A 20584-nucleotide genomic window follows, 5' to 3' on the forward strand; every position below is an offset into this window, starting at 1 on the left:
AATTAGAAATATTTTGTGCGGCTCGTTTGTAAATGAGCCCGCACTTGAGTTTAAAGCCCGCACTTGAACTCAAGTGCTGCCAATGTTCTAAAATGTGCCCGCAATTGTGAAAATGTACTTTTCTTTCTTTTTTGTGTGTTGTCAAGTGCTGCCAATTTATAAAATGAGCTGCACTTGAAGGGAAGCACATGTCGATTTTTCTACTAGTGATATTACCGCCACCGTGATAACGGCTAAGACTATTTACCAGAATTACGCAGCGGAAATAACTAACTTTCATATCATAATAAATAAATAGTTAATGGTATGACTAGGGCTGAGCATGGGTCCGGTAACCGAACCGTTAAGCTTAACGGATCGGTTACCTAATATCCGATAACGTCAAAATTGATACCCGAAACTGAACCAATAAGAAACGGGTACCCGAAATTCGGGTACCCGAATATCCGGGTACCCGCACCAATATCCGAATCGAACCGTTTGTAAGTCTTTTGTTTAAATATTTGTTTTTATTCCAAATTTTAAGTATGTAATACATGATTTACAGAAGAAACAAGAGTTTATATAATGTTTTGTATGAATTAAATGGTTTGTATTTGACAATTTCACACTTATATTGCATAGATGGGGTGTGATTTGCTTTATAGATATATGATGCTCCATTCTCCATTGCTCAGCATAGCTTGAGATAAATTAGACATGTTTACTTCTTGTCGCTTATGTCAGCACCTTCAGATTTTGGGCATATCTTCGACCATCTTTTACGGTAAAACAATCGTGAGATTAAGAAATTCATTAAGGGAAAACCTGAAAAACTTATGGTGACCGCATGACTAGTGAGCGTCTCGAGAGGAGATGATGGAGATGGAGATCTGTAAGCTAGAGAGGGGAGCGACGAATTCCTTCAGTGAGATTATGAGAGGAGAATGAAAGATTTTCAGAGAGAAGAGATAGAAAGACAGTAAGATGGGAATTAAGAGCGGCGGAAAACAATGGAACACATAGAGAAAATAAAAATTAGGTTACTCTATATTTTGAAACATTCAGCGTTATTTTTTTAAGAAAAATGAAAATTTAGCTTTTCGGGTAATTCAGGTACCCAAAAATACACTAACGGGTATCGGTTACCTGACCCGTTAAAAAATGTTCGGATCGGGTAACCAAACCTAAATCTTTAACGGTTCGGGTACCCTAATATTAGGATCGATTTCGGATCGGATTTTCGGGTTTTCGGTTTTTCGGATAGTTTTGCACAGCCCTAGGTATGAATACAAAGTTGGAACCGTTACGGCCCAAAACAAAAATCGTTAACATCCATTAACTAAAGATTAAATAGTTGGTTTAGTCATGACTATAAAATAAAATAGAGTTTACAAAATACGGAAGTAGAAAACATAAACTCTCATCACAATCCCATGATAACTTCTTCCGCAAGTTATCTCTAACAATCTGTTAATTCGAAATCTACTCCCCAACAATGCAAATGCAATGGTGGATCATCATAGGGTCATTAAGGCGAAGGCCATGACCGGAAGACATAAAGCACGAAGTCAGCAAAAGCTGAGTACAAACAAGCTAGAATAACATTCTATCATAACATGCTTCACTCGAATTAATAACAATCCACATGCAAAATCCATTTAATAAACAAGAAGTCACGGAGACAAGACTCGATACTTGACACGACTCTTGACTCACAGAGTAATAAGAATTAGCTTCGGACGGGTAAAATAACAAAACCACTGAGGGAATAACAAAACCACTGAGGGTGTTGGCCGAGAGCCAATCCACGCACCAAATAATTAAGGTCGGGCTTTCTACCGACAGTCGGACCATAGCGACGGAATTCCTGCACATTTATAAGCGATAACCAAAAGAATCAAACAACGACTTGTATCATTCAAGGAGTACGAGTTTCTATGACACGACTCACCCCATTGTTCATACTCAAGGTATATACGTTCCAAGAGTTTTGAAGCTCATTCGGGTTACACTTTACGTTATTTAGTATGTTATGTTCAAGCGACTCAAGACTCAACACAACACATAACATGCCAACAATTAAACAATGACACTTCATTTTAAATCCTTTAGGACTTGTGATCAAACATAGGACTCAAGTGAATTTACTCCCATTGTTCCTTCTCAAAACACTGTTAAGATAACCCGACATTGCCTTTTTAACAAGCGGGGTGTGCCCTTAGCACGAATAGTCCTTAGTTCAATCCATATATGTAACACCCTAATAATTCCTTGCTTTTATAAAATCATTTTCCCACTTAAAATAAAGGAATTACTAAAGCATTACCGCCACCGTTGTAACACCCCGACAATTCTCTCTTTTCTAAAATAACCTTTTAATATAAAACGTAGAGAATTATCAAGGCATTATCGCCCGTGTGAAAACGTAACGGCTTATTCAGAATTTTGCAGCGGGAAAACATAAAACTAACTTTAGGTTTATAAATAATGTTTAGTCCCAAAAACCATCCAACGAAAATAAGGAAATATAAATAGTACGACAAGTTTAATGTCCCATTAAACAAACCAAATCACCTAATAAAACATATATAACTATAAGCTCTCTAATCCCGATCCCAATGATGCATCATCTTCAAACCTGTAGATGGGCAATGCTTATTGATCCTTAGAGACTGCTCACCAAAGATGGGTCATCACATGATCAATAAGGCATAGCCATGATCAACACACACAAACAAAGCACGTAATCAGCAAAGCTGAGTACTACATACTAAAACAATAATAATCCAAACATGATACTATTAAACGAACAACCCTAACATGATACTAATGAACATAAATAAGGGCAGACAAAACATGATAATTTGACGACCATATTTGACTAGACTAGGCTAGACTTACAACAATAATATTATTTTAGTTGAAATAGACAATGGACCGAGTTGTCCATCCAGAAGTCTTCACTAAGGAAGACGAGGTACGGGCGCGACTCCGTAACCTCAGTGACCTGCGATATCGGGGAACGTTTTAATAAAAATAGAACACGGTGATCAATCCGGTCCCAGAACAGGCCATGGGCTACCACCATGAACCCCAACTCATGTTTGTCTGTCACTTTAGACGTGCACAGTCTAAAGCTATTGCTACTCAATTTCACTTTACATGATTTACAAATTGAGACTCTGTTATGACTCAACAATCACATAAGGCATACAATCCACATTCGTTCACAACTGTTTTTATCTTGTATAAAGGCATCAATCAAGACTCATTACAATTTACCCAACCTTTCCTTTAACCATGATCAACCCTGTATATGGGTATAAAGTTTCAACTTACTAAACAAGGTCCACCTCCCTCATAAAGTAGTGAAAAGCTAAAAAGGGAACAATAATCAATCGATCCAAACCAACATATAGAATAATCTAGTGTTCCCAACCAACATGTTTGTATCAATCATCCATACTAACATGTTACAATTCTCATAATGCAATATAAGTTCAATATGTCCGTCCAACAGTATTAAACATGCAATTTCAACATAACCAAGTTCGTCAATAATATCAACATCACCAAGTTCAACAATAATATCAACATAACCAAGTTCATCAACAATTTCAACATGGTTTAAACAAATAACACGCATTCCAAGCACACAGGTATGTACGTACCTTGTGTAAACAAACTAATACGTCACTTTAACACTTTCAAAAGTCGCCTAAAGAGAATTCTCCGCCTAAAACAACCAACACATATTCCCAATCAATTTCTAATCATTCACGACTATAATAAAGCATTCTAAATACATCCTAAACATATTTAGAACCTTCCCCAATATCAAAACTTGAATTTTTGATTTCCTAGAATCATAATTATTGAATTAGTGATTGAAATTCGTTGAAAACTCTTTGCAAACATCGTACTTTAAATTTTCAGCAATATGAACTCATTTAAAAACTTCACCAAGGCCAATTTACGCTCTTAGAACATCGAAACAATAAATTTAATAAACCACAATCGTCCTACCATGATTTACAACCATTAAAACCTTAAAAATTCATACTTTAATAATTAAAACCATTATTTCAATCAAATCGTATAATCCGAATATTAATAATTTAATTATATAAAACATAAAATCTGAAATTTATAGTTAAACCATAAAACTATAAATTTAATCCAATAAAACATTAATTTAATTCGTAAACATAATTAAAAATCTAACTTAAATATTATTAACAAACTGAAAATAAATTAGTTAATAATATATAATCTGTATTCTAAATATAAATTATCAAAACTAATAATTTAAATCATGAAAACCTTAATTAAATTATTAAAACATAAATATTACATAATTAAATAAAAAGGGTAAAGAATTAACCAAAAAAAAGAGAGGAGAGGGGAGCTGCTGGCCGGCAGGCAGGGCGGCGCGGCAACAGAACTGGGCGGCGACGCTGGTCGGAGGAGTGCGGCGGAAGGTGTCGGCGTCCGCGCGGTGGTTGTTGGTGGTGTTGTGCAAGAAAACGATTAAGGAGGGCAACAAAAGGGGAGAACGAAGCAAGAGGTGAGAGGAAGGAGGTGCTTTACCGACGGCGAATAATTGTTATGGGCGCGGCTGGTGGCGCGGTGGTGGTTGCTGCGAACGAAACTGCGAGTGAGGAGGAGGGATGAAACAATAGAGAAAGAAATAAGGGAGAAGGAGAAGAGAAGGAGGAAGGAGGTTGAAACCTTACCAGTGGCGACGGGTGATGGTGGTCCGACGGCGAGGGAGGCTGCAGCAACGAAAGTGAAGGCGGGAGAGAGGAACGGCAGTGAGGAGGGTGTTTGATGATGTACGTGATTTTGAAGGAGGATGGAAGGGTTTTGATTTGCCTTGTTTCCACGTGAATTTGAAAAGAGAAAGGGAGTATTGGTTTGGGTTTTGTTTTTATTTTTGGTTTGGGCTTTTCCCACTTGGGCTAGGAGTAGGATTTAAGTTGTTAGAATCCAAATTTCTAATTTCAATCGAACGTGTTTTCGTAAAACGAATTCGTTTCAATTTAAAGTTCTAAAATTATTTTGATTTCCTAAATCGTTAAAGAATTTAAAATGTAATTAACTAAAATAAATATACGTTAATTATATATTTATTATTAAAATTCGTAAATTCTATTAAAGTATAAGTAACTATACGTTAAAATATATTAATAAAATCTACAAATTTACGGGGGATTACAATCTACCCCTCTTAAAAGAAGTTTCGTCCCGAAACTTGACACGAAAATTCACCCATTTCTCAAAGGTTTTCAACTTATTCTTACTGGAGAAGTACTCTGTGCCACTCTTGTGCACTCTTTTGCCAACTAAAAGTTACTTGTAATATTCAAGAACATGTTTTCTTATGCGGAGAATCTATTTACTTGCATCAACAGGTATAAGTTGCTTAAAATAAGCATAAAATGCATAAAAATACCATAAAAATAGGTAAAAAGCGCGAATTTCTATCGCATTCTACCCCCGTTAAAGAAAATGAGTTACGCCCTCATAACTCATCTCAGGGAATGACTTTGGACATATTTTATTCAACGAATTCTGCCCTAATACTATATTTTCACTAAAATCATTCCAGCAAGTAGAACTTCTTCACTTCTTTCCCATACAATGTCTCAACATGTGACATCTTACTGCTCGCATGGTAACTATTGATGCGAGAAAATTGAATCAAATCTAGATGATCTCCCAATTTCTCTTTAAAGCCAGTAGTACACTCTCGACATATCTCCCATGGTTTGGTTAGTGCTCTCAGAGTGACCATCGGTTGCAGGGTGGAAAGCAATATCATATTCAATGTTGTCCTAAGATTCAACTGGACCTTTTTCCCAAATTTCAGGCTTTTATGGTCGATAAGGATCTTACATGTTTTCATATAAAGGTAATGTCTCTAAACCTCAAAGCGAACACAATAGCGGCTAGCTATAAGTCATGAGTAGGTTAATTAGCCTCATAAGGTTTCAACTAACACGACAACGAGTGCGAAAGTCAAACGCTCTTTTCACACTTGGAAAGTTTGCTCCCATTTCTCACTCCACTTTAATTTCGGTTCCTTTTTCAAACAGGTTGGTCATTGGTTTTGCTTTCTTCCAAAAGTTTTTCACAACCTCCTATAATGGTCATCTAGGCCTATAAAACTTCAGATATTGGACGCGTTCTTTGGAGTAGGTCACTCACTCACAGTTTGAATCTTAGCAGAATCTACAGAAACTCCTTCTGCTCAACTTTTCCTATTTACCGAACCTCATCACGCCTTTCATGGATGCATAACTTTTCGCTCTTAGCTCTTTCACCAATTTATATAATTCTTCCCATCTTTTCAAGACAACAAATGATTTTTAACGATCCTGGACCACTCGAATCTTTTCTTAAATTTATCCCGTTACGTGACGTAGTTTTCAATCAATTTAGTCCTTCACTTTTCCGTCGGTGTCACTTATACACACATGACTTCAAATTTGTATACTTCATCTAATAAAACTAGATTCTTTCTTAACGTCTCCAAATACTCCTCAAGTGTTTGTCATGCTCCTTCTTATTCCTCGAATAAATCAGGATATCATCAATAACATAATAACGAACTTAATTCGGAATTCGTGTAAAATCTTATTCATCAAACCATAATTATGGCAGGTGCATTGGTTAACCCAAAAGAAATTACTCTAAACCCATAATGACAATAACGAATCCTAACGAGGTCTTAGGCCCTTATCAGCTATTCTCAATTGGTGGTACTTCAAACACAAATCAGTCTTCGAGAACACACTAGCCCAATTCAATTAATCCAATATGCCATCTATCATATGCAAAGGGTACTTGTTCTCGTTGGTGTTTAGTTCCCTAAAATTGAGGCATAATTCCATACTCTTATCTTTCTCCTAAACAAACAACACAGGAGCTTCCCACGGTGATACACTAGGCCTAATATACCCCATGACGAAACAAATCTTGCAACTGTGTCTTAATTCGCTCATTTCAGGAGGTGCCATGCTATAAAGTGTTTTGGATATAGGTGTCGTTCCAGGATTTAACTCTATAATGAACTCAAGGGCTCTAGCAGGTGACATACTCGCAATTCCACTCTTAGACACCTCAATGAATCCAATCACAATGGGAACATCCTCGATTCTCACTCCAACTTCTTTACTCACCTCTAACACACTATAGAAAAATAGTTCACACTCTCTATTCATCGATTTCCTCACTTGCATTACAAGAAATAACTAAAGGTTCTTGGACTTCTCAAAACGTCTACATGAGGTCAACTTTCCAATAGGGTTCCTTAAACTTACTTTCTGAATTTCACAGTCTACCTTAGCCTTGTACAAACTTAGCCAGTCCATCCCCGAAATTACATCTAGGTCCCTCAAACTAAACTTTATCAAATCAGATGGAAAACGCAATCTTTTGTATTCAAAGGCAAGTTCTTAAATAACTTGGTACATCTTAAGGTTACGAAAGTAGGTATACTAACAGATAAATCAATCACCTCAAAATCTACTAAATTCGGACTCTTAACAATAGATGAAGAAACAAAAGAATGAATTACCCCTGAATCAAACAACGTTTTAACTAGCACGGAGTTAATAGAAAAGTACCATAATCTATATCGGCAGATCGTTCATCCTCATTCTAACTCATCATGTACAGTTTTCCTAGAGCCTTATTCTGGTTGTTGTTATCGTTTGCAGGCTTATTATAGTTTCCTTGATTGTTTTGTGCCCCTCCAGGCTTTGAATGTCTTCCAGACTGGTTAAACCTCATTTGGTTTCCACTTCCATTACCATTTTGTTCCTTTTTCTGCTTGGTGAAGCACTCATACTCCCTATGCCCCCTTTTCCGACAATAGTTGCATGTCACTAATTCTCCCTTGCAGTTTTTACCAGGATGGTTATTGCTGCACATCTTACAGTGATGCACTCTCTCAGATTGGTTGCTATTGTTGTGCCCCTGATTGTCCCTCCGTTGAATATTTCCATTTCCACTCTCATTCCTATTCACTTTCGTATTTTTCTTGAAATTCCCTTGGTTTTTCCCAGCATTAAACTCTTTTCTTTTCTCCCCAACCACATTTTTCTTGTCTCTTCTAGACTGCAAATCATAAATATGGGCGGTTCTCTCAGACACATTATCTAAGGATGTAAAGGTTTCTCCACCTAATCCCAACTGGATTTCATCGGTCAACCCTTGCCCAAACCTTTGAGCCTTTATCTTCTCTGTGGCTACAAGCTCAGGTGCAAACCTCGACCGCGCTATAAATTTGATATAGTATTCAGCGATGGTCATACTCCCCATCCCAAGGTTTATGAGTTCCTGTGCTTTTCGTTTAGTTATAAAAGGAGGATAAAACTTTTCCCTCAATGCAACAACAAATGAGTCCCAATTAAATCCTTCAACAACACTTAGCCTAGTTTTATTCTCTCTCTACCACAGATCGGCTTCATCTTTTAGGTAAAGGACAGCTTGACCTACTCTCATACTCCTAGGGCAACTCACAACCTCAAACAGTTTCTCAAACTCCCTAATCGAATTTTCTAAGAAGGTAGGGTCTGATTGCCCCTTGAAGTATGGTGGTTTAACCCTAGCAAGTCTTTCAAATATTTCCCCTGCAGAATTAGGGCGCTCAGTTCTTTCCTGAGTCAGCTTTTCCGCCAAGAGGCGAATAGCAACGGCTAGATCATTGTTGTTGGCCATTCTAGAACGCGACCTGCAATTAGTATACTCTACTTTAGGTTCGAAACATCACCTATACGTCCTCCCATACAATTTAATACTTGAATTGACCATTAAGATCGCCTCAACCAACAATGTTCACATTAATACACATCATTTATGAAGGCACGACAATCGTTTACGAAGGTGCAACGATCGTCTACAAGATGCAATAATCATTGAAAAATAATCATCCTCAATAATTTACGAAAGACATTCACACACTGCACATAAGGCATAACATTTTGAATCATATTGGTCATGAGGGTCTAGATTGGCCCTCACTTCCTTTATGTACTCAAATCATTTAATATTATTGTGGCAATTAAATTGATCCACAATTCACACTGAGTATGCAACCAATAGAAAAATTAATCCATGACGTGTTACCTAAAGGTTGGGGTATTATGGAATCCTCAAAATAGAATAAAGAACATTCCTTGAAAACTTTAACTTTTATTGCCAACTCCATAAAGGTTTATTACATCCTTCAAAATAATAAAGAACATTTCAAACTTCAATAAACTTTAACCTTAAACTGTTGTAGCTTTGCTATTTATTCTTTAAAACATAAAAGAGCTAATTAACTATTTATGACTTCAAAATATTTGTGGCCTCTTGCCTATCCATTGCTCCTGAAAGCTTTCGGAGTGAACTTTAGATCTCAAGATCATCGAACTCTTCTTCAGGGTCTTCATCGGGGTCTTCCTCCGGGTTTGCATCTTCTTCCATGTCTTCATCTTGATTAGGCTCACTTGCCATCTCCTGTTCACTTTCGAGCTCTTCATTTGAATCACTAGAAATCTCAATGGTTGGCTCATCGGCCGCTGGGTTAGGATTCTCTGCCTCAACATCTACATTCTCATTCTCCACAGCTACATCATTTTCCTCTAGGTCATTATTTACACTTACTCCCATAGGTTCTTCTGTAACTGCATCTCCAACATGACTCCCTACGATTTTACCGTCTCTAAACCCACTTTCTACCGCCTCAATAATGGTGGTCAGAATTTCTGAATCATATTTCCATCTACCATCCCAAGTCCCATACTTAGCCAAGTTTGGAGTTCCATTATCAGAATGCATGTCTTTAAACTTTTCCTTGAGTTCTAGGTATGGAAATTTGTTAGGTAAGCAATTAATGATAGTGGCTGCTATGGTATCCTTTCTCATTAAGATAGGTTGCCCTTGAACTTTAGCATGATATTCACATCCAAACACAATTTTCTTCACGTAAATGTCAGGGGTTTCTATATCAAGTTTCTCGAAGGATCCTATGTTGGTATACTTGGAAAGAAACATTTTATTCCTGAAATAAAAAATTCCATGTATCACTAACGATTTTCCAACCAAATCACAAACAAAGTTCAATAATGCAATAAGTTTGGTGGAATCAAACAATTCTTTATGCACATTTAAATGTAACATTAAACAATTAGCACACGCACGTACATAACAATCAATTTCTTATGCTAGCATTGACTAGCTACTAATGCACATATAATTCTATCTTATATGCCCTTCTTATACTACCCATCTCTCATAAACTAAAGCATTGAAATAGTTTAAATAACGAAGTAAAAGGACGATAATATAATAAAATTATAACATAGAATAAAAATATAAAATAAATTAAGGAAATGCGTAGCGAATAAATTCGAAAAAGATTTATAAAATAACGAATTCTAACTCTTGAAACAACTTAAAGAAAAAAATTTGAACTTCTAAAAACAATTGTACTCATTTTTTTTTTTGAATAATAAATAATAAGAAAAAAATAAAAATTTCGAAAGTCACTTTAATTCGAGTAAATAATTTGATTTCGAACTTAAATAAGAAATATTATATACTTTCAAACAAGATAAAAGGAAATCGGCCCCCCAAAAAAAGTACCAATTTTTGAACACTATAATACGTAGAAGCTCGATTTTTAAGAAATTTATTTTAAATAACTAGATAGTTAGGCGCCTAAAATTTTATTAAAGTAAAACCTTAACTTCTAGATACCACTTTGTAACACCCCGACAATTCTCTCTTTTCTAAAATAACCTTTTAATATAAAACGTAGAGAATTATCAAGGCATTATCGCCCGTGTGAAAACGTAACGGCTTATTCAGAATTTTGCAGCGGAAAACATAAAACTAACTTTAGGTTTATAAATAATCGATTACAGGTTTAGTCCCAAAAATCATCCAACGAAAATAAGGAAATATAAATAGTACGACAAGTTTAATGTCCCATTAAACAAACCAAATCACCTAATAAAACATATATAACTATAAACTCTCTAATCCCGATCCCAATGATGCATCATCTTCAAACCTGTAGATGGGCAATGCTTATTGATCCTTAGAGACTGCTCACCAAAGATGGGTCATCACAGGATCAATAAGGCATAGCCATGATCAACACACACAAACAAAGCACGTAATCAGCAAAGCTGAGTACTACATACTAAAACAATAATAATCCTAACATGATACTATTAAACGAACAACCCTAACATGATACTAATGAACATAAATAAGGGCAGACAAAACATGATAATTTGACGACCATATTTGACTAGACTAGGCTAGACTTACAACAATAATATTATTTTAGTTGAAATAGACAATGGACCGAGTTGTCCATCCAGAAGTCTTCACTAAGGAAGACGAGGTACGAGCGCGACTCCGTAACCTCAGTGACCTGCGATATCGAGGAACGTTTTAATAAAAATAGAACACGGTGATCAATCCGGTCCCAGAAAAGGCCATGGGCTACCACCACGAACCCCAACTCCTGTTTGTCCGTCACTTTAGACGTGCACAGTCTAAAGCTATTGCTACTCAATTTTGTTAGGTTATGATACATATGACATTACATAGATCATGCGGAAACAACCATTAACCCAGGACAACATATTATTTACACATAATCATATAGCATAATTTAGATGCATACTCTTTGTTGCGTGCCCTCCCTAGCTGCGCCCGAACCGAACAAGAACAAGTCTTTTAGGACTCCAAGTGTCGTCCCTCCGTAGATAGTCCACAGCACGTCCGGATCCGCCTTAAGATTGACCAACTAGAATCGCCCATAAGGTACTAGAAAATTTCGGCACTTTATGAGCAAGATGTGTTTTAATTTTCTCTCAAAAACTCACTTTTGAATACTTTGAAACTTGTGTATAAATTATGACCCCTAGGCCTTTATTTATAGAGTTATGGAAAAGGAATCGTAATCCTAGTAGGATACGAATTAATTGAAATTAGAATCCTATATGAATTCTATTTAATTAATTTATCCAATTAGGAATAGAAATTTAATCATACACTGACTCTTGCAGATTCAGGAATCACGCATGAGCACAAACTCACACACACACGGCAGCCACAAGGGCTGCCCATGCGCGTGCGAGCAGCAGCCCACGCAGCACGGCCCACGCATCCGTGGCCCTTGGCGCGCGCTGGGCCTGCCTTGCGGTAGGCCTGGGCGCTGCCTTGGCTGGGCTTGTGGCGCGCATGCTTGCTGGGCGATGGCCCCGGCTTCGTGCTGGGCCTTCGTCCGGCAAGCCTCGTCCGATGCTAATTCGTACGATACGCTTCTGATTAAATTTCCATTTCCGGAATCTATTTCCGATTACGAACAATATTTAATATTTCCGATTCCGGAATTAATTTCCGTTTCGAACAAATATTTAATATTTCCGTTTCCGGAATTATTTTCCGATTCCGGTAATATTTCCGATTCTGACAATATTTCCGTTTCCGGTAATATTTCCGATTCTGGTAATATTTCCATTTCCAATAATATTTTCCGATACGTACCATGTTTCCGTTTCCGGCAACATCTACGACTTGGATAATATTCATATTTCCGATACGATCCATATTTCCGTTTCCGGCAATATCATCGTTTCCGGAGTATTCATTTCTTGCCTGTGACGATCTTAGCTCCCACTGAAACCAAGATCCGTCGGTTCCGAATATTCATAGATGGAGTATTTAATGCCATTAAATACTTGATCCGTTTACGTACTATTTGTGTGACCCTACGGGTTCAGTCAAGAGTAAGCTGTTGATTAATATCATTAATTCCACTTGAACTGAAGCGGCCTCTAGCTAGGCATTCAGCTCACTTGATCTCACTGAATTATTAACTTGTTAATTAATACTGAACCGCATTTATTAGACTTAACATAGAATGCATACTTGGACCAAGGGCATTATTTCCTTCAGTCTCCCACTTGTCCTTAGGGACAAGTGTGCATTTCCTAATTCCTTTGTCGCTCGATGCTTGCTCTTGAACATAAGGTAAGAGTTGTCAGCCTTATTATGTCCAGAGGTGTTCCTCGGTTTCAGAGTTCAACTGATCAAATAAACAGATAATCATAGCCTATGATTCATCCGAGCACGGCCATGCATTTCACAGTTTCTAGCTCTCCGAGTGGCCTTGTACAACTTTTAAGCATCTCTTCCCGATTTATGGGAGGACAATCCCAATCTTGCGATCTTGAGATTAGACTTCGTTTGATAGGTGATTACCTGAGCGTTGCCTTTATAGCCTCCTTTTACGGTGCGACGGTTGGTCAACGTCAAAGCAACCAGTTCTCAAACAAGTAATCTCAAATCACTCAGGTATTGAGGATTTAGTGTCTAATAATTTAATGAAATTTACTTATGACAGACTTTCATCTCTTACAGTAAAGTTTCATAGGTCTTGTCCGATACTAGTCTTCCCAAAGTAAGTATCTATGCAAATGATTATGACATTGCCATGTCCACATAGTTCAAGAAACAGAACTACTAGTCATCTTGCATTCTAATCGTCTAACGTTTTCTATGCGTCCAATTTTATAGAAAACTCCGATTAGGGACCATTTTCAACCTTTGACATTCAAGTTCACTTGATAGACATTTCTTAGTCACAGGACTGGTCCTGACAGTCTATCTTGAATATATCGTCAAGTTGAAGGGACTCATCATTTAATAAACCACAAATTAAATGGAAAAAATGAATTCCTTTCATTTATTGTGAATGATTAACCAATAATGTTTTACAAAGATTTAAACTCTAAAACTTTAAAACATTAAACAGAGACATCAAAGCCATTCTCCAATATGCTTGATTCCCATAGCTGCAGTGTGCGAGTTGTGCTTCGCTTGCGGCAGAGGTTTAGTTAATGGATCTGATATGTTGTCATCAGTTCCAATTTTGCTTATCTCGACTTCTTTTCTTTCAACGAACTCTCGTAGAAGGTGAAATCTACGAAGTACATGCTTGACTCTCTGGTGGTGTCTAGGCTCTTTTGCCTGTGCAATAGCTCCGTTATTATCACAATACAGGGCTATTGGTCCTTTAATGGAGGGGACTACACCAAGTTCTCCTATGAACTTCCTTAGCCATATAGCTTCCTTTGCTGCTTCATGTGCAGCAATGTACTCCGCTTCAGTTGTAGAATCCGCAATGGTGCTTTGCTTAGCACTTTTCCAGCTTACTGCTCCTCCGTTGAGGCAGAAGACAAACCCAGACTGTGATCTGAAATCATCTTTGTCGGTTTGGAAACTTGCGTCCGTATAGCCTTTAACAATTAATTCATCATCTCCACCATAGACCAGGAAGTCATCTTTGTGCCTTTTCAGGTACTTCAGAATGTTCTTGGCAGCAGTCCAATGCGCCTCTCCTGGGTCTGACTGGTATCTGCTCGTAGCACTGAGTGCGTACGCAACATCCGGGCGTGTACATATCATAGCATACATTATTGAACCAATCAATGATGCATATGGAATCCCATTCATTCGTCTACGCTCATCAAGTGTTTTTGGGCACTGAGTCTTGCTTAGAGTCATTCCATGAGACATGGGTAGGTAGCCTCGCTTGGAGTCCGCCATCTTGAACCTATCAAGCACCTTATTGATATAAGTGCTTTGACTAAGTCCAATCATCTTTTTAGATCTATCTCTGTAAATCTTGATGCCCAATATGTACTGTGCTTCTCCTAGATCCTTCATCGAAAAACATTTCCCAAGCCAAATCTTGACAGAGTTCAACATAGGAATGTCATTTCCGATAAGCAATATGTCGTCGACATATAATACTAGGAAAGCAATTTTGCTCCCACTGACCTTCTTGTATACACAAGATTCGTCTGCGTTCTTGATGAAACCAAAGTCACTGACTGCTTCATCAAAACGTATATTCCAGCTCCTGGATGCCTGCTTCAATCCGTAGATTGACTTCTTTAGCTTGCATACCTTTTTAGCATTCTTTGGATCCTCAAAACCTTCAGGCTGTGTCATAAACACAGTTTCTGTTAAAACGCCGTTTAAGAAAGCAGTTTTGACATCCATCTGCCATATTTCGTAATCGTAATATGCAGCGATTGCTAACATTATTCGAATAGACTTTAGCATTGCAACTGGTGAAAAGGTTTCATCGTAATCCACACCGTGGACTTGCCTGTAACCTTTTGCAACCAATCTAGCTTTGAAAACTTCAAGTTTCCCATCCTTGTCCTTTTTCAGTTTGAAAACCCATTTGCTTCCAATGGCTTGGTAGCCATCTGGCAAATCGACCAAATCCCATACTTGGTTTTCAGACATGGAGTCTAATTCAGATTGCATGGCTTCTTGCCACTGCTTGGAGCTAGGGCTCGTCATAGCTTGCTTGTAAGTCGCAGGTTCATCACTTTCAAGTAATAGAACGTCATAGCTCTCGTTCGTCAAAATACCCAAGTACCTTTCCGGTTGAGATCTATATCTTTGCGATCTACGCGGGGTAACATTTCTAGATTGACCATGATTCTCACCAGATTCTTCTAAAGATCTCTGAGTTTCATCCTGAATGTCATCTTGAGCATTCTCTAGAGTTTGTTGTTCGACTCGAATTTCTTCGAGGTCTACTTTTCTCCCACTTGTCATTTTGGAAATGTGATCCTTCTCCAAAAAGACACCATCTCGAGCAACAAACACTTTGTTCTCAGATGTATTGTAGAAGTAATACCCCTTTGTTTCCTTTGGATAGCCCACAAGGATACATTTGTCAGATTTTGGATGAAGTTTGTCTGAAATTAATCGTTTGACGTAAACTTCACATCCCCAAATCTTAAGAAAAGACACATTTGGAGGCTTTCCAAACCATAATTCGTATGGAGTCTTTTCGACAGCTTTAGACGGAGCTCTATTTATAGTGAGTGCAGCTGTATTTAGTGCATGTCCCCAAAATTCTAATGGAAGTTCGGCCTGACCCATCATTGACCTGACCATGTCTAGCAAGGTTCTGTTCCTCCGTTCTGACACACCGTTCCATTGTGGTGTTCCAGGAGGAGTCAATTCTGATAGAATTCCACATTCTTTCAGATGGTCATCAAATTCATAGCTCAGATATTCACCGCCTCTGTCAGACCGCAGTGCTTTAATCTTCTTGCCTAATTGATTCTCTACTTCACTCTGAAATTCCTTGAATTTGTCAAAGGATTCAGACTTATGCTTCATTAGGTAGACATAACCATACCTACTGAAGTCATCAGTGAAAGTGATAAAGTAGCTGAAACCACCTCTAGCATTTGTACTCATTGGTCCACATACATCTGTATGGATTAAACCCAATAGTTCATTTGCTCTTTCTCCAACTTTAGAGAAAGGTTGCTTTGTCATTTTGCCAAGTAAACATGATTCGCATTTACCATAATCCTCTAAGTCAAATGGTTCTAGAATTCCTTCCCTTTGAAGTCTTTCTAAGCGTTTCAAGTTTATATGGCCTAATCGACAATGCCACAGATAGGTGAGATCTGAATCATCCTTTTTGGCCTTTTTGGTATTTATGTTATATACTTGTTTGTCGTGATCTAATAAATAAAGTCCATTGACTAATCTAGCAGATCCATAAAACATCTCTTTAAAATAAAACGAACAACTATTGTCTTTTATTATAAAGGAAAATCCCTTAGCATCTAAGCAAGAAACTGAAATGATGTTTTTAGTAAGATTTGGAACATGGAAACATTCTTCCAGTTCCAAAACTAGCCCGGAGGGCAACGACAAATAGTAAGTTCCTACAGCTAATGCAGCAATCCGTGCTCCATTTCCCACTCGTAGGTCGACTTCACCCTTGCTTAACTTTCTACTTCTTCTTAGTCCCTGTGGATTGGAACATAAGTGTGAGCCACAACCTGTATCTAATACCCAAGAAGTTGAATTAGCAAGTATACAGTCTATAACGAAAATACCTGAAGATGGAACGACTGTTCCGTTCTTCTGATCTTCCTTTAGCTTTGGACATTCTCTTTTGTAATGGCCTATTCCATCACAATAAAGACAGCTTGATGTGGACTTGTCCTGCTTTGATTTAGCATTGCCCTTGGACTTTCCACCTTTCTTGAATGGTCTCTTTCTAGCCTTGAGTAAATCTTTGGCTTCACAGTCCAGTACTATTTCAGCCTTTTTGACAAGGTGAATAAATTCTGCAACTGTTTCTTCTCTTGGTTCACTTAGGTATAGTTGCTTGAAGCGACCAAACCCACTGTGTAGTGAATTGAGCAAGACAGAGACTGCCATCCTTTCGCTTATTGGTGTTCCTAGTAGACTTAGGCGATCAAAATATGAACACATAAGATCCACATGGAACCTCAGTGGGACGCCTACCCTCTGTTTAGTGCGAAGGAGCTGAACATGTGTTTTTCTTGGACCTCCATCCTATAACACCTGTTGGGAGAACTAACCTTTAGACCAGACATTGATTCAATCAACTCATGGACGTTCAGGTCCCTGTCCTCCGTACTTCCACGACAGATATCCCTCAGATTCTTGATGAGCGTAAAAGGTTCATAGGCTACAAACCTTCTAGCCCAATCATCAGGGATATTGTTCAGCATGAGACTCATAACCTTTTTGAGATCCGCATCCCAGGCGTAAAATCTCTCAGGGGTCATGTCTCTGGCATAGTAGCTTGGCATGGGATGTGACAGTACATACTCAAGTCCATTGAGTTTGACTATTTCAACTAGCTTAGCTTCCCATTCAAGAAAATTTGTCAGGTTCAGCTTGACCATAAGCTCAGAACCCATGATGATGTTTTGATTGTTGTTTGCCATATTAAAACTACAATTGAAAAGAATAAACAAATAAATAACCATTCACAGTTTCTCTTAATAAACTTAAATTCTAGCATACATGCACAATTCAGCGTTTATTAAGCATTTTATTCAAGTTATGTGTTCCGGCAGGTGTGAATAAAATGATTCCAAGATCCTAAAATCATTGAAGAACTAAGCACAGTTTGTCGACTTAATCCTAGAACATCTTAGGTAAGCAAAAGCCTTTTGCTAATAGTCTAGAAACTATTCTTGGTTGATAGGTACGTCTAAGAACTTATTAGGTAAACCTATCGAATTTGCCACGACATAAAAGGACTCCTTACTTATATCGTTGAGTTTCACCAAAACTAACATGTACTCACAATTATTTGTGTACCTTGCCCCTTTAGGACCAATAAGTAACACCTCGCTGAGCGAAAACTATTACTAGATTGATGTAAAGGATATCCAAGCAAGTGTATATTTTGGCATGGCACCTTTTAACTCAATTTTTAAGTTTGGAACTTAAGGCTCTTACTATGTTGGTTAGATTTTAAGTGAACTAAAATCCTTAATCATGCAACATAATCAAGCTTTTGATCTCATGCATTTTAAGACATATTTAAAACAATAAATAACTTAAAACATGCATAAGATATTTGTGATCTAGTATGGCCCGACTTCATCTTGAAGCTTTGACTTCAAAGTCCGTCTTGAAAATCTCCGTGGGAGGCACCATTTTCTTCAAATAGGATAAGCTATAACTAATTACAACTATTTGATGGTACGCAGACCATATTTGAATTGAAAAATAACTTTGGTGCTTTAGACCAATTACATTCAAATTAATGGTACGCAGACCATATTTTCTATCCTATTTGGGCCATACTAGTCACTTCATAACCTGCAAAACAGTACATATACAATATATACCATTCACCCATTCATTATCATGAATGGCCCACATAGCTGGTTAGTAAAACACATTATGCATCACGTAAACATTTGCAGCAATTAATCAAGGGCACCAATAATCTACCAATTATTCAGTCCTTATTAATTCTAATCGAGTTGTTTTAACCTTAAGGATTTGTAGACCTAATCAAGAGTTTATGACTAAAAAGCGCTCCCACTTAAACCAATAAATTCATATGCTTTACCAATTTTAAACATAAAATTGTATTTCTAGTCTAACCGGAAACATACAAATTTAATTAAAATTTAAAGCTCATATAAATTTATAATTGAATCCAAAAATTTAATTTAATTTCAGTCGCATTTAAATTAATTCATGATTTTAATTTTAGTAAAATAATTAGAATAAATTCCATTTATTATAATTATAATATTCAAAATTAAAATCCAAGAAATTAATTCAAATTATTAATTTTAAAATTAATTAAAATTACGTGAACTGAAATTTTCAAATTAAACATTCAAAACGATCTAATCGTAACGCAAACACCCTACGCGTTGCACGCCCATGGGCCGTACGCACACAGCCATTGCTGGCCATGTGCGCGCAGCCCATGCGCTCGTCGCATAGCTGCTGCTGTCCTATCGCAAGCCTCCGCACAGCGCCCCATCGCACGCGAGCTATCGCTCGCAGTGCGCGCGCGCGAGATCGCTCGCTGGGCGCGCTGGCTCGCTCGCTGTGCGCGCGAGCCATCGCTCGCTGGGGCGCGACATCGCTCGCTGGGCGAGCGACATCGCGCGCTGTGCGCGCGAGCAGTGCTGGGCGCAGCGCTCGTGGCACGCGAGCTTGCGCTCGCTGCGCGCGAGGCTGCGCGCACTTGTGCGAGGCAGCGCGCGTTGTGGCGCAGCTCGCTTGCTGCCCACACGCGACTGCCTTGGCTCGCCCCTCGCCCATGCCCATTCGTTCATTGCTCGTGGCACACGACACAAGGCAGGGCTGCTGCCTTGTGCTCGTGCACTACGCCCTTGCTCATTGCATTCGTGCCGCACGGGCGACGAGCTCCCTTGCTCGTCGTCGCATGCCCGCATTATACAACACCCCTTAAGGGTAACACGAAGCGTCCATTGCTTCGTGCGTGCAAGTTATTTGAACGAATCGCATAAAAATTTAAAATTTATATTTAAAATTAATGACAAATTAATAAATAATATTAATTTCATAATTTTAGGGCGAAAAATCGAAAATTTATTATCCAATTGATTTCCGATTGATATGGATTCAAGTCTAGGTCATAAAAATTTAAAATTTATCGTAAATTTACAATTTTTATGGTGGTTTTTAATCATAGGTTTCTAATTAAATTACAATTAATTATGAAAATCAAATTAATTCTAAATTATTCTAATTTTCAACAAATTAATCATAATTACAAATTAGATTGCATAATTAACAAGACTAGGCATTCAAACTTGTTAAACATATGCAGTAGGTCAATCAAAAATTCAAGATTTATCAACAAGAATCGCAAATATTTAATTTAACATCTTAAATTTACGAAATTTTGCATTCGAAAAACTAAAACCTTCGAAAAGTCATAGTTAGGCTTCGAATTTGAGAATTCTGGGTTCGGCAGAAAAATACTATTTTTGTCAAAATTTTAGAATGCCTTTTACATGCGGAATTGACACAAAAATCACTCAATTCGGATGAGTAATGAAGAAACTGCCGAAAAACTGCGTACGTATAATTAAATAAACGCAATTTGCAATTAATTAACAATTACGAAAATTAATCACCCCTTTTAATTCTTGCAAATTTGTAATATTTAACCATGTTCATGCAATTTAGATTATGAAAATAATAAGGGGCTCGTGATACCACT

The sequence above is a fragment of the Spinacia oleracea genome, chromosome 5 (genome assembly GCF_020520425.1).
Source record: "Spinacia oleracea cultivar Varoflay chromosome 5, BTI_SOV_V1, whole genome shotgun sequence".
NCBI classification, from domain to species: domain Eukaryota; kingdom Viridiplantae; phylum Streptophyta; class Magnoliopsida; order Caryophyllales; family Amaranthaceae; genus Spinacia; species Spinacia oleracea.